The sequence below is a fragment of the Hetaerina americana genome, unplaced genomic scaffold, assembly GCF_022747635.1.
Source record: "Hetaerina americana unplaced genomic scaffold, ioHetAmer1.1.p SCAF_3, whole genome shotgun sequence".
Classification (NCBI taxonomy): Eukaryota; Metazoa; Arthropoda; class Insecta; order Odonata; family Calopterygidae; genus Hetaerina; species Hetaerina americana.
In genome coordinates, this window is record NW_027286874.1 from 103,377,892 (window position 1) to 103,390,385 (window position 12,494).

The following is a 12,494-nucleotide window of genomic DNA, read 5'->3' on the forward strand; positions in this document are numbered from 1 at the left end:
GACACAAATTATTCTTAAACCTTTATAATTGATATTGCCCTCATTTATAATATGCTGCAAGTACATGGGAGCCTCACGAAGTTGGATTGATCGCCGAATTGGATCGCGTGCAGTGTAGAGGAGCTAGATTTGTAAAAATGTGTCATGATAAACTTAGTAGTGTATCCAAAATATTAGGGGAGCTAGGCTGGGGATCACTCACGGAGCGAAGGTTAAATTGCAGATCGAAGCTCTTGCATGTATTGGAAGGAGTTCTCTTTAGCAGTGACGTTGAAAATATATTATTACCCCTATCATACTACGGTAGAGAAATCATGCTACCAAAATTAGATAGATTAATAGTAGAAAAAATAGATTTAAGATGTATTTTTTTCACGTTCGATAGGAGATCATAATACGAGTAGCATTGTTCGACCGCGGTAGGGTCATGTTCGGGTAAAATTGCACTGGTGTGTATTCACCCCCCGCCACACACCCTAACGGTCGCTTGTTGGGTATATATATATATATATATATATATATATATATATATATATATATATATATATATGTCTATATATATATACAAATAGATATTAAAACAACTCATTCCTTGGCTTTGCATACTTTCTACCCGTCTTATTTTCCTTTTAACCTTCCACCTTGCTTTGTGCGCATTCTCTCCCCTATTAATGAACGTATGCTGCATCCCTTTTTCACACATTAAGAGTATCTCCTGCAGCCACTTGTTTTGCCTTCTTTTCCTGCCATGTCCAGAATTATATCGTTTTCTTGTATTTCCACCCTTGGGAGATATAGAGGAAGGTCGAAAGTATGCAAAGTTGAATAACGTTTCATTGCATTCCAGAGTGTTACCTTGTTTTGTGCCCAGTTAAATGGGGCTTGAATGGTAGCAGTGGTGAATCTGTCTCCATCAATAACCAATCTTGAGCAGTAGACTGTTGTTCATAAATATAATAACGCCCAAATAAAGATGAATATACAGGTGGGGAACGCAGTCCTTCCTCAAATTGGGGCCCTTTTCTCCCCTACTTGCCGAATGAAAGTTGATGGAAATGAATAAAAAAAGCATTTTTGAAAATACGACGCACTTTACTTTGCGTCCTAAATCTTGTTTTGAAATTTTACTTGTCTGTTAATTTATTTGATGATATATAAAATGTAAAACTAAAGTCTTTTACATAATTTTTGACTGAAAAAACATGAAGTTCTCTGTATCGTCACTTTAATTAGTATTATATCCATACGAACTCAATTTTACTACGCTACGGTAAGAATATACATAATCTTTGTGCATGAAGAAAAAGCTGTATTTGCATTAAACCTCTGGCACCTTATTCTTAAAATAGTACGAGCTATGATTGTAATAGGAAATTTAGGCCTGTAAATAAAACAATCGCATTTCATGAAGGAAAAATCCTAAGACTTTATGTTGGGGAAGTTACCCATCATGGGGACAGGAAACGTAGCGAGGTACACTTACTGATTTTTCTTTTACAAGACCTCGACGTCATCATGAAGCCACATCATCAGGGTATCATTCTTCAATCAGACCTAGACCTAGAACTTGTTTTCCTTTCCATCCATTTTACTATTTATATCCCTCTTCTATCACTCAAGTATCAAAAGTCTTCAATCTAGACTTAGGCGCGCGTATCCGCTCGCCTTTATCACCAAACCTCCGAGCCGTGGAAGAATTCGCTCATTATTAAATGGTTTGACCAGCGAAAATAGAAAAAAATTATTAATGGTTTTTTGGAACCATTCTACCCCGGTGAAGATATACAGGGCAATATACAGGGCCTGTAAATAGCGATCACAACCTGGTGGTCATTGACAGCAGACTGGGATACAAAAATGAGGAAATAGATGAAAAAATCCAGCTGGAACACAAAGATACTGGAAGAAAAGAGCATGAAAGAAGTTCACTACGGCTATCAAAAGGGAATAAGGAAATAATGAAAATACCAGAATTGGTAGTCGATGGAAATAAATGAAGAATATAATAATCATAAATGGAAGGAATACATTGAAGTACTCTCTCAAGCGCCCAAACCACTAGAAGACGGATCAATTAAAGATGAAAGTATGATAGGTAAAGACGATTGGGGTCCGCAGATATTAAGAAGTGAATTCGAGAGAGCTGTGGCAGACCTGAGAAACAACAAGGCATTAAGAGTTGACTATATAAACGTAGAAATAATAAGGGCACTTGGGGAAAGATGCCCTCTATGGAATAATCAAAAGATAGCTACGACAGCGGCAAGTTACCAGAAGACTTCGTGAAAAGTATAATGATTGCAACACCGAAGAAACCGAAAACAGATAAATGCGAAGAACACAGATCATTTAGCCAGGTGACTCAAGTATCAAAAATCCTTGCTCGGATAATTAGATAAAAATAGAAGAAAACCTCTAAGAAAACCAATTTGGATTCAGGAAAAACCGAGGAGCAAGAGAGGCAATTCTCAGCTTGAGAGTTCTGGCCGAAAAATGAGACACGTAAATAAGCCATTACATGTGGCATTCTGGGACTTGGAGAAGGCCTTCGACAACGTCGAATGGAACACGATGATTCCCATTTTCTCACATTATAACTATAAAAGCATGGACAACCCTATTTTATCCCTTGCCTATCATATATATTGTTCATCCCTGTGCTCTTGCTCCTTTTTAGTTAGCTTACATGAATTGTTTGGCTCGCTATCAAGTATGCATTGACAAAAAAATTGATTTTATATTTCCCTTCCACCATGTCCGAACTAAATGGTCTACATACACATATGACGTATTCTTTCAATTTTCGAATGCCCTCTCTGCTTTTAATTATTTTTTTCCGTTCCAGCTCTAATAGTGTAACTCTTTTCTCATTTCTTAATTTCTGTCAGTTTTTGAACTTTCTACTGTGAGACAATGTCTCCATATCTTATGTCTCCATATTGACTCTCCATTCAGCTATTCCCACGACATTTCTTTCACCATATTAACTTCTCACCTCAATTTATTTTTTTATCCCTTTGCGTGGCCTTCTAGTAGTAGTAGTGTTTATGGGAGGAAGCCGACAGGGGAGGTCATTTGCCGCATTAGTGATGGATGGGAAAGGAGGAGGAAAGGTGGAGAGAAACCCAGCGTCGGCATTATCCTACTCTAATCAAAAGGCGCCTAGGGGTCCGCAGTTTAAAGCCGATCGAATTTATTTCGATCTCCTCTTGTGAGAGATATCCTTGCATTTGCAGTAGCTAGGTTTAAAGCTGCTTCAAGAGTCACTTCAAAATTGTATGCGACTTCCCCTAAGTTGTATCGAGGGGCGTCGCGAGATGATTCGCACGCGAATAAGTTCAGATGCTTACTCGATCTAAATACTGTCCAGAAACTTGGGCCGTTTGAAACGGCCTTTAAAGGTAGGCGAACGCTTACTTTCAGCATCGAATTGCAGCATCCGTGAAGCGAGCCATTCATCCTAAGGGGGAGCCCTCCTCAAGTTCTGCCTTCTCCAACCCTTCGCCACGTTAATCAACTCAAGAGCGTCTCCCAACGAACTCCATCGCGTTACTTAAGTTGCCATTGAATGCTCCCAATCAGTGATTTAAACGCAATAGACGGTAGCTGCATGTTTCCACAGATAAAGTCATGCAAAGCCAACATTACCACCACAGTTTGTTAAAGCGGTGGTTAACAATATTAGTCGAATTTTTTCCCACTTCGCGTTCAAAATGTAGATTTTATACTGAGTAACCCGCAAGATCACTCGCGCTTACCGTATCTGACGCCGTTTATAATATCTGCACAGAATTTTAAATAAAGAAAAGATAGTAACAATGTTCCACTAAATAAGTTTAATACTTAAAAGTACGACCGGGTTTCGATGGATTACATCATCTTCATTTCATCATCTTAAGGCTTCAGGTAACCTGAAGGCGATGTAAAACATAGAATGCATATATGGGCGTGACCCTTTTCTTCTTGAATTATTATTTTCAAAGGATGGCAACGAGTCAATTTCGTCCGTCCGTCAGATTCCAATCTAAAGCTGGCGTGCAAATAAAATTATTGTCTTTAGAGATTATAGCAGGATAAAATGCCGGGGAAACGTTGAGCAGTTTCTGGAGTGATTTGGTGGAATTCGAGCATAATAAAGAAAAGATATAGTAACAATATTCCACCTAATAAGTTTATAAGTTTGATAGTGCCACTGAGTTTGTGCGTGTGTGTGTGTGAAAGTGAACCGCGATTAAAATACAGTTTTCCGCTTAAATAAGTACAGGTGTGTGTGTATATGTGTATGTATGTATATATATATATATGTATCTATATATATATATATATATATATATATATATATATATATGTATATATATATACATACATACATATATATATGTATATGTATATATATATATATATATATATATATATATACTCATTCACATAGAAATAAGGAAAAGGGATAGGGTCTAGGAAATATTTTTTCACTTTTAATTTGCCCAATTCCACCTTCCCCACCTCTACTGTGTTCGTCCTTATCTCTATTTCTATGTGAATGAGTATTTGTTCGTCGTTTGGCGGGATTTCGTGTTTGAATGTATATATACGTATATATCCTCTACCTGTATATAAGCGGCAGACTGTATTTTAATCGTGGTTGTTCGCTTTCACATTAAAGAGTAGCCATGAATTTTAAATCACCGAAATTGGATCGTGTGTTGTGGGAAGCCCCTTTCCATGTGACAAACCTCCCCATTCTCCCCCCGAGGGGTGGTGAAACCTGTTCGACTGACTGTACCGGGTGCGCTTGCCATGGGCCCACTCGCCTCGAAAACAAGAGACGACGTAGAGGCTTAAGGTGGTTCGGCCCTCAATTCAAACAATTCCCAAAATATTATGACAATTTCGTAAAATAATTACTAAATATAGCTATGTATATTGTAAGTTGGGACAACTGTTCAGCTGTCTTCAGCAGCAATAAATTATTAACAAATACATGATGGATACATGCCATGTTTTTTGAAGACAGATAATTAACTCATCAATGCAAAATTTTCGCTATTGTAAACAATAAATACACCTTGCCACGTTACAGCGAAAGATGCACCTACGTATAACTCGGGAATGGACCAAATACTAGTATTTCAAATTCCTGTCCGTGAGAAGGAAATGGCGCATCGACGCAATACGCCAGGCAACTGTTTATTCGTTTCCAAGTTTGAAATTTAAGAGATCTATTGATTATTTTTCTGTCAAAGAATCTTTGTTTTTTTTTATAATCAAATGCGCCAAAAGGTACACTTTTTCGGACCATTTTAAAAAACATAATAATGACAATATAGCATTAATTTTTATCAGTACTAACTATTTATTTCTTTCGGAAACCATTAAAATTTTCATTTGAATTAGTGAATACAAAAGATTTGTTTGTTTTAATTAATTATTTATCAGGAATATGAAAAACGCCATTATTCAGTAAATATCTATACACTCTAGTGTAACGTTTAATAATGATCAATCAGGTTCAATTTGATCTAGACTGAAAGCGGCAGAAAGCGTAACTGAGGGTTATAAGTTAAGATTCGGAGTGGAGGTGAGGAAGATGCTTACTCAATGCGGTGAGGTTGGCTGGGGAAGGAGGAGGAGGATCTCGACCGTTTGAAAGTTACAGCTTGCGGAGGGTCAAAAGGGGCAGACCTCATTTTGGCGCGGGTAATCTATCTTCTAAATTTTTAATTCATTTGGTAATGTGGTCGGGAAAATTACGGGTTTTTAGGTCAAGGAGGATGGCAGAGTTTACCACAAATCAGAGAATGGAGGTTATTTTCCTGGAGCAGAGAGGTGTACTGCGTGGCATCAATAGACATCATGTTTTATTTGCAAGAGTTCGCCCAATGGGAGAGAAAAATAAGACATCCTGATGACCACGGGCAAGTGGACGAGCATTGCTTCGGACCCTAGCAAGAGAGGTTAAGCTGTCCTCAGTAAAAGTGTTACAACTGTTCTTCGACTCTCTGCTCTGCGTATCGGAATACTGACAAGTTTTTCCCACGGCATGTTTTCATTGAAAGTGAGACGAAGTACAGGGTGCGTTCCGAAAGAAATGCAATTATTTTTTTCAACAGTAATTTATTCAATAGCAAATTCAATGCACAAACACTTAAAATTCTTCAAAGTACTGTCCTTGGGCCTCTACACATTATTTCCAGCGACTCTGCCATGACCGGTACTCGCCCTGGAAGACGTCTTCGGGGACCTCTCGCAAGGTATTCGTCACGGCTGATTGGATCTCTTCTATGGGCGAAAAATGGATTCCTTTCATGGCTGCCTTCATCCAGGTTAAAGGCCTTTAACCACCTCAAAATTTGTGAGTGGGACAGAGCAAAGTCCCCGTAAGCCTCACGAATCATTTTCTTAGTCTTCTCAAGAGATTTTTTCAGTTGGGCACAAAACTTAGTAATCGCGTAACGTTGCCTGATCGTCGATTCCATTTTTTTGGTGACACGATCGGCGCGCAGAGGTTTAAAATAACTGACGTTCTGCCGCTTCCACAGCTTGGAGAGTACTGAGACCGATTTCACCGCGATTCCACTGCGGTGCAGTGATTCCACTGCGATGATAAGGAGCGGCGCGGAAAATTTAATGGCATTACTTTATAAACACACCGTGTAAGTAGACCTTTTTTGCTTGTGGGATGAATTGCTCATTCATTTTTTATTTTTGGCGTGGATATTTACGTTAATCTCTCTTGAAATTGAGAATGGTATACTTAATGGGAATTTTTCGCAGTTTCCATTAACTTTGCCTTGTGGCAATTGAGTCAATGGCCGCCTTAAATGCAATCGTTGACGATTGCAATGAATGACGTTTCCTCCATCTGAGAGGCAACCTCGAGAATAGGGGCGGAGGATTACACGGTGCATTATCACAATATTGCATTCAAAATTCTGTTCGCAATCACCAATTTTCCAGTAAATAGGGGGAAGAAGAAAAGCCCGTTTGGTTAATAAAGTGTTTTTTTTAACCCTCAGCGGAAGAAATTTTTGGAAGGCCATGCTCAAACCTCAGTCTGAGTCCCTGAAAGCCTTTTTCTTCGGACAACGATTTTAAGGGCTGCGGTATCGTGGAAAACTACCTACTAAACGAATACGCCATTTGTATAATAGTCGGGGAAGATGTAATGGTAATAGTGATTGACGGAGAAATGGGTGCAATCTAGTTCGCGCATTGTGAAACTATACAAATATATTACCATAGTGACAGGTACTACGTAAATATAAGGCACTGCGTGCCAACGGCATGAAATTTTCTTCCATCCCTGATTTTACAGCCACCTGCTGATTGCTTACATACTCTGGGAAGTAACAGTGCCTGCACCCACGCGCGATGATGAAGCTGCGTAAATATTCAAAGTAAAACATTCTTCTCTTTCTTTAAACTAAGTTTTTTACTTCCTTGCACCAGGGATGTCTGAACAAAGTATTAATGAGTCTCTTACTAATTAGCAGAAAGAACCATGAAGATTTAGCAAGATGCGTGAAAAATACGTCAAATGGTTATTCTGTATTTGGAGTTATGTGCAACTTATGGAGAAGCAGCAGGGTAATGACAGGTTTAAGTTTGTCTCATCATACGCCCTTGGGACCTCACACACTTATCCAAACGTCTTTTCCACTTTTCAAAGCAATCGGCAAAGTCTTTTTTCGGAATGGTCATCAGCTGCGTCGTCGCATTCTTTTGTATGCCGTCAACGTCAAGAATTTCGGGCTGCAGTTGCAGGGGACTTGCTCCAAGCCGCAAACGATGACCCAGGTTTTTCTAAAAGGGGTCATAACTGTAGTTGAGTCATGGGTCATTGATTGAGCTATGGACCCGAAACAAAAAAACCCAGTCTTCCCAATAGTCGGTCGACGAGATAAAGGAGAATGCGACGAGGCAGCTGATGACCATTCCAAAAAAGGACTTTGGCACTTGTCTTGAAGAATGAAAGAGAAGCTGGGATAAGTATGTGAAGTTCCAAGGGGAGTACTTCGAATGGGATGAAGGCCTTATTGTTCTAGGTAGGTTATTTTCATCGAAATATTGCATGGCTGGATACTTTCCGGACAGACCTCGATTCTCAGTACGATGAAGGTGCTAAAATGCATGTAAAACTCATATGGAGATGAAGGTAAAAACCTAAGGTGGAATACACACCAATCTGGAAATGTTATCTACTTAATATTCACGTAGAACTTAGGAATATCTGCCTGCGACCCATCTTATTTCCGCTTTAAACGAAAAATTTCCATGTGAATCACGCGTTATTGTCAAGTTATATTCACTTTACTACATTATGAAGCCAACCTTATTTCAACCTGAATATTTCGAACAGATAACCGTCTATGAAAAGAAACCATTCACCTTTTTAGTAATATGACTTGATTCTCAAGACAGATTGAACTCCTTCAAATGGAGACAAGAATTTTCCAAAGTGTTCACATTTCCATAGTCCAGAGTGTAAATCACATTGTTTCCATAAGTTCCTTACCACGTCCATTGGTGGGCTACGAGTGGTTTCCATCTGGATGCAATTAAACTTGTACTCACCGGGATACGATTCCAAAAAAAATGAAGGCATTTTTTTCCAAAAAAAATATATTTTCAGTCACAAAATGGTTCGAAACTAACTCATTAAACAGAAAGGTTGCAGAAGATACCAAGCTGGTCTACAATATGGACATTAAATAATTCCAATACGTTACGTCTTACTCAGTTGATTTAAATTTGATCAAGTAAATTTCACGTTATTATCTGATGATATTGACGTTGTAATTGGGCGATTGATTGCGAGATAACAGTTGGCCCAGGATTCTGTGGGATGCTGAATCAAGGGGTTGAAGTTCTTCGCCGTGGCGTCTGAAAGAAGAGGTGAAGACTCCGTCCAATCTCCTCCAGTGGCTTCTGATTGGATCGTCATCGAAGTTACCCTTCCTCGCTCCCTGCTTACAGAGAACCACCGCTTATTGTCACCACCAACCAGTGCATCAGGGCACCGGCTGCCTCAGCAATATGTGACTTAGCGATGTCGTTGTTGGAATCATTCGTGGCTAATACTTCCTTGATAACTTATTCTAAGAGACTCTGCGGTTTCTGTCCACGCTACCACTCGATACTTCACGTGAATCACATCTACAAATAAATAAGGAACTATGGGAGGGTGGCTGGGGGCAACTAACTCGTGCTGCCCACCAACGGTGGGTGTCCTGAGGAGGCCGCGGTGGTTCATGCCTCCCTCAGCTGAGAGACGGAAGGTCCCGGGACGCCACCCGGGTACTCCGTCAAATACAAGGATGGGGCAGTGGCTGCAAGTGGCGTTCAGCAGCTGGCCAGCATGTCCAGCCGCAGTTCCACCTCGCCCCCGCCGCCTCTAGCGCCAGCCTCCTCCTCCACGACCGCCTCACGGCCGCAGTAGTACCAACTGAACGGAAGAGAGAGAGAGAGGAGAATGGGATAGGGAGAGGGACACGACCAAGTGCCCCCGTGTCTCCCTGAACTGTTGACGAACGAGCGCCCGCGCAAATCTAAAGCAGTCAACAAGGTACCAAAATCGTATAGTTACTCGGAACATGTATGGTACTTAATCATTCTGGGATTATAACGGCTCATGTATGGTCTAAATTGACACCTGCCAAAATGGTGTGAAAGGAGACAGTATATTCATTCAACTTACCCGCACACGTAGGCTTTAAAGCACTGAATGATAAATGACAATTAGGCCTCAGTTATCGATGTAGGGAAAACTCTCACCCTCGCTTCCTCAAGACAAAGAGCAAGCGGCATTTAATCAGAACAGGCTTATGGCTGACGAGGGAGCAGGGCAATTGAACATCAGTATTCTCCGTTTTTGCAAGATGTGAATGGGGCACCCTTTTTGGGCATAGCTCTGTATTAAGTATCTATGGTCAACTTAGAGCTACACGACCATCTATGGACGCGTAACATCCCAGAGGAATAAAATAGGGAAAGTAATAACAGAAGGGTACAAAATAAGATAGGCTACCAAGAACATAGGAGCAAGAATACTGATTAGAAAGAAGTTAGGGAAGAGAGTAACCAAAGTGATTGCTGATGAGGTGACAGCAGTCACGATTAAAGTCAATCTTTAGATATCAAATCAGACATTTTGCGTGGCCATTGCGGATGAAGAGTGCGAGGAAGTGAACGTGCAGTAAACACACTCGTCTGTGTGAGGAGAGCGGTTAGGGTGTTTATGGTCGTGATATTCGGGAATAAGAAATGAAAGGAAATGATGGATAATGTAAATTGGTGGAAGAATAAGAGCAAGAGAGGAAAAAACCACAGATTTAGTTGAAAATAAATTTCATGGATGGCAATCACATGGCCAAGAAGCTAGGACCGTTAGCTCTGTATCGGAAAATGTTCAAGAGACTAAAAAATACGCTATTCATATTCTATTCAAGTCAAAGAAAGAGCTAAGGATAGCGTCAAGACAGCCGAGCCTATCCTCAGATCTTATGAAAAAATATAGCAAATATGGAAATAATTTTTAATTAAGCGTAAATTATCGCGCAGTACCTAAAGACCGGAAAGTAGCCAATGTCACTTTCATGTTTAAAAGAGGCAATAGGGAAGATCCGAGTCATAGAGACCCATCCCATCTCATACTACTACAGAAAGGTATTCTGGTCGAGAGGTTGAGGTTTGTCACTGTGGTGGAATTTCGTTTCCCAGAAACCATCACAACAAAACATTTTGTTTTCATTGCGGAACCAGTGGTGCCAAATTATTACTGCTATAGGAGTTTTCATTTTATTTTGCTAATCTGCGAGGCCGTAGAGCTTAGGTTTCCCACATGTAGACGTAATTTTAATCTAAAAAATTCAACTCAGTAATAGTTTTCCTTCGGGAATGAGATTAGCCATTCTGCGCGAGCGACGACACTCGAGGCAAGATGATGATGATGGATGTTTTTGATTAAATGAAGAATGGAATAAATACCAACATGATTGAAAGAACTCTATACAGGCGTTCGGACAAATCAGAAAAAAGTAGGAAATTATCACAGAGTAAAAGTGAATACGCCAAGGCGAACCAATAGGCAATTAATGTAGTGAAAATATATGTAAGCGTAAAAGAATTGGGTGAAGCATTCATCACATAAATATGGGTTGCCTAATGGCAGTTGCCATTGTGAAGCTATGTTTCATATTTGGAAAAGGATATGCGGGTAAGACTAAATGGTTAGTTGAAGTCCAGCCCATTACCAGGATGACCTAGCTAATCTCAGAGCTTAACTAAACTGAATTTAATAATAAATAATAAATTTAAATACCCCTTTGAATGAAAGAATAAACATTATCAGTTTCGGCTCTTAAGCCAGTGAACTACCTAATGCTTAAAAAGGAGGGGGGGGGCGTTTAAGGCGTGATATGGTGGAATATCATTATTAATTAAAAACAGCAATTTTCCTCAAAATAAAATTTAATGCGACCGGTTTCAATATAACTACATCATCATCAGCTCCCTGACCTCACCTGATGATGATGTAGTTACATTGAAACCGGTCGCATTAAATTTTATTTTGTGGGAAATTGCCAATTTTTAATTAATTCCTTATGCAAGTGCCGATTTTGGCAAAACAGACAAAATTGGCCGTATATTATTCTTTTGTTTTATACGTACTTGGATAAACACAACGACGTAATGATTTAAGAATGTATCCGATGAGCGATATCTTCCTTTGAAAGGTCAGCTTAAAATTTAGACCATGTCGAGCATGGGTTTTGCGGATTTAGTGATCATTAGTACTCGTGTCACTGGCAATGCTAGCGGCGCTCTCCTGCGTGGTACTACTCACGACTGGGCGGGTAACACTCACGTATATCCCTCCTGACTGGTCACAGCGACCTTGTCGATGAAGAGGCGGTGAGGCCGGAGGCTGTCCATGAAGGGCGAGGCCTTGAAGAGCACGCGGGCCCTGAGGGTCGGCGTCTTCGTAGGGCTCAGACTGCCGCTCTTAAGGGCAACCACGGACGACGCGCTGCGGCCACCTTGCAGTGTCTCCACCGTGCGGCTTAGCGGGTAAACCCTGTTGGGAGTGACGTGGTAGGGGCGACAAAGAGTGAGAGTGAGGCAGCATTGGTGTGTGCAGAAAAAGGAGGAAGGGAGTTAGGGAGAAGGAGAGGTCGAGGAACTACATTTTGCCCACGGTCAATCTTTTAAACCTTTACATTTCTAAATATTTCCCATAATTTCTTTGAAAATCTTGACTTGCTCGACACACCCGCTGACAAAAATGTAATATTCCCTTCTGTCAACAAGTGCCTTCTGTTGATTTCAAGTTTATGATGACCAGATAGGTCTTGATATATAAACTCATGAACGCAGGCAAATTTTCAATGAATTGAGAAATTTCGACCACTCAAAAATGTAAGTTTTTTCATTTAATTGCGGCAAGGTAACCTTGTCGGTAGACAACTCGAACCTCAGGTTAAAAGGCCAGGCAA